This window comes from Dermochelys coriacea, chromosome 1 (genome assembly GCF_009764565.3).
Source record: "Dermochelys coriacea isolate rDerCor1 chromosome 1, rDerCor1.pri.v4, whole genome shotgun sequence".
Classification (NCBI taxonomy): Eukaryota; Metazoa; Chordata; order Testudines; family Dermochelyidae; genus Dermochelys; species Dermochelys coriacea.
In genome coordinates, this window is record NC_050068.2 from 5,622,888 (window position 1) to 5,626,953 (window position 4,066).

Here is a 4,066-nt window from a genome sequence, read left to right on the forward strand (position 1 = left end):
CCGCGGACGCCATCTTGGATACGGGCAGCGGCCTGACCCAGGGCTCCGGCTCCGGCTCCGGCTCCGGCGCGGGGCCCAGCGCTTCCTCGGCCCCTCCCTGCTCGCCCTCTACCCCCGGGAACGCGGCACAGGGGGAAGGGAACAACGCGGGGCAAGGGCGGCAGCCTTGCCCGGTTCCAAGAGGGCGGCCGAGAGCCCGCCTTCCCGTCCCTTCACTTCAGATGCCCGGCTGAGGCGGGAGCGGGGCTGCTTCCGGCCTGGGGCTCGCCCAGCGGAGCGGCCGGCCCGGGGGGCTCCCTCGTGGCGGGAAGGAGGGATGGGGGGGACTCCCTGGGGGAGGGGCACGCTCGGGCGGGAGGGGGACTCCCTGGGGGAGGGGGAAGAGAGTGGTGAGAAGACTGCGTGAGGGAAGGGGACACTCGTGGGGGGAGGGGAAGAGGGGGGACTCCCTGGGAGTTGGGGAGCACTCATGAGGGGAGGGGGACACTCATAGGGGGAGGGGAAGAGAGGGGGGGACTCCAGGAGGGGGGGGACACTCATGGGGGGAGGGGAAGAGAGGGGGGGACTCCAGGAGGGGGGGGACACTCATGGGGGGAGGGGAAGAGAGGGGGGGACTCCAGGAGGGGGGGGACACTCATGGGGGGAGGGGAAGAGAGGGGGGGACTCCAGGAGGGGGGGGGGACACTCATGGGGGGAGGGGAAGAGAGGGGGGGACTCCAGGAGGGGGGGGACACTCATGGGGGGAGGGGAAGAGAGGGGGGGACTCCAGGAGGGGGGGGACACTCATGGGGGGAGGGGAAGAGAAGGGCGGGACTCCCTGGGGGAAGAGGGCCCCTCATGGGTGAGGGGGGCCTGTTGGAGGTCCCTCCCCTTGGGGCCGGTCTGCACCTCTCAACCAGCATGAATGGCCCGAACGTGGGAACCGAGCCCCTGGGTGAGGGATTCCCACAGGAGGGCTAAAGTGCTTCGGGGTCCCAGCCCCATCACTCACCCTTGCTTGGCGAGTCTTCAGTTCTGACGTAAACAACTGTCGAGCGTAGAAGTTGGGGGGCACCCAGGCGGTGCAGAGGTAGGGAAGGCCCCACTTCCGCTAGCCATGCTACTGCCAAGGAATTTCCCCCAAGGCTTGTCTGCACAGGGAAATTGACTTGACTTGGCTGTTCCACAATAGTAATTCTGCTATGCCGGAATAACAATTCTGCTCTAATTTAGCTAATCTGGAATAATTCCCCCATGTGGACATTCTGTTCTTGAATAAAAGTGATTTGATTCCAGAGTAGCATAGAATCATAAAATATCAGGGTTGGAAGGGACCTCAGGAGGTCATCTCGTCCCACCCCCTGCTCAAAGCAGGACCGATCCCCAATTAAATCATCCCAGCCAGGGCTTTGTCAAGCCGGACCTTAAAAACTTCTAAGGAAGGAGATTCCACCACTTCCCTAGGTAAAGCATTCCAGTGCTTCACCACCCTCCTAGTGAAAAAGTTTTTTCTAATATCCAACCTAAACCTCCCCCACTGCAACTTGAGACCATTACTCCTTGTTCTGTCATCTGCTACCACTGAGAACAATCTAGATTCATCCTCTTTGGAACTCTCCTTCAGGTAGTTGAAAGCAGCTATCAAATCCCCCCTCGTTCTTCTCTTCCGCAGACTAAACAATCCCAGTTCCCTCACCTCTCCTCATAAGTCATGTGTTCCAGCCCCCAAATTATTTTTGTTGCCCTCCACTCTACGTTTTCAAATTTTTTCACATCCTTCTTGTAGTGTGGGGGCCAAAACTGGACACAGTACTCCAGATGAGGCCTCACCAATGTCGAATAGAGGGGAACGATCACGTCCCTTGATCTGCTGGCAGTGCCCCTACTTATACATCCCAAAATGCCATTGGCCTTCTTGGCAACAACAGCACACTGTTGACTCATATCCAGCTTCTCGTCTACTGTAACCCCTAGGTCCTTTTCTGCAGAACTGCTGCCTAGCCATTCAGTCCCTAGTCTGTAGCGGTGCATGGGATTCTTCTGTCCTAAGTGCAGGTCTCTGCACTTGTCCTTGCTGAACCTAATCAGATTTCTTTTGGCCCAATCTTCTAATTTGTCTAGGTCCTTCTGTATCCTGTCCCTACCCTCCAGCATATCTACCTCTCCTCCCAGTTTAGTGTCATCTGCAAACTTGCTGAGGGTGCAATCCATGCCATCCTCAAAACCGGCCCCAGGACTGACCCTTGGGGACTCCACTTGATACTGGCTGTCAGCTAGACATGGAGCCATTGATCGCTACCCGTTAAGCCCGACAATCTAGCCAGCTTTCTATCCACCTTATTGTCCATTCATCAAGCCCATACTCTTTAACTTGCTGGCAAGAATACTGTGGGAGACCGTCTCAAAAGCTTTGCTAAAGTCAAGGAATAACATGTCCACATCTTTCCTCTCATCCACAGAGCCAGTTATCTCGTCATAGAAGGCAATTAGATTAGTCAGGCATGACTTGCCCTTGGTGAATCCATGCTGACTGTTCCTGATCACTTTCCTCTCCTCTAAGTGCTTCAGAATTGATTCCTTGAGGACCTGCTCCATGATTTTTCCAGAGACTGAGGTGAGGCTGACTGGCCTGTAGTTCCCCAGATCCTCCTCCTTCCCTTTTTTAAAGATGGGCACTACATTAGCCTTTTTCCAGTCGTCTGGGACCTCCCCCAATCGCCATGAGTTTTCAAAGATAATGGCCGATGGCTCTGCAATCATATCTGCCAACTCCTTTAGCACTCTTGGATGCAGTGCATCCAGCCCCATGGACTTGTGCTCGTCCAGCTTTTCTAAATAGTCCCGAACAACTTTTTTCTCCACAGAGGGCTGGTCACCTCCTCCCCGTGCTGTGCTGCCTAGTGCAACAGTCTGGGAGCTGACCTTGTTCGTGAAGACAGAGGCAAAAAAAGCATTGAGTACGTTAGCTTTTTCCACATCCTCTGTCACTATGTTGCCTCCCTCATTCAGTAAGGGGCCCACACTTTCCTTGACTTTCTTCTTGTTGCTAACATACCTGAAGAAACCCTTCTTATTACTCTTTAACATCTCTTGCTAACTGCAACTCCAAGTTTGATTTGGCCTTCCTGATTTCACTCCTGCATGCCTGAGCAGTATTTTTATACTCTTCCCTGGTCATTTGTCTAATCTTCCACTTCTTGTAAGCTTCTTTTTTGTGTTTAAGATCAGCAAGGATTTCACTGTTAAGCCAAGGTGGTCACCTGCCATATTTACTATTCTTTCTACACATCGGGATGGTTTGTCCCTGTAACCTAAATAAGGATTCTTTAAAATACAGCCAACTCTCCTGGACTCCTTTCTCCCTCATGTTATTTTCCCAGGGGATCCTGCCCATCAGTTCCCTGAGGGAGTCAAAGTCTGCTTTTCTGAAGTCCAGGGTCCGTATTCTGCTGCTCTCCTTTCTTCCCTGTGTCAGGATCCTGAACTCGACCATCTCATGGTCACTGCCTCCCAGGTTCCCATCCACTTTTGCGTCTCCTACTAATTCTTCCCGGTTTGTGAGCAGCAGGTCAAGAAGAGCTCTGCCCCTAGTTGGTTCCTCCAGCACTTGCACCAGGAAATTGTCCCCTACACTTTACAAAAACTTCCTGGATCGTCTGTGCACCACTGTATTGCTCTCCCAGCAGATATCAGGGTGACTGAAGTCTCCCATGAGAACCAGGGCCTGTGATCTAGTTACTTCCATTAGTTGCCGGAAGAAAGCCTCGTCCACCTCGTCCCCCTGGTCCAGTGGTCTATAGCAGACTCCCACCACGACATCACCTTTGTTGGTCACACTTCTAAACTTAATCCAGAGACTCTCAGGTTTTTCCTGCAGTTTCATACCAGAGCTCTGAACAGTCATACTGCTCTCTTACATACAATGCAACTCCCCCACTTTTCTGCCGTGCCTGTCCTTCCTGAACAGTTTATATCCACCCATGACAGTACTCCAGTCATGTGAGTTATCCCACCAAGTCTCTGTTATTTCAATCACATCATAATTCCTTGACTGTGCCAGGACTTCCAGTTCTTCCTGCTTCTTTCC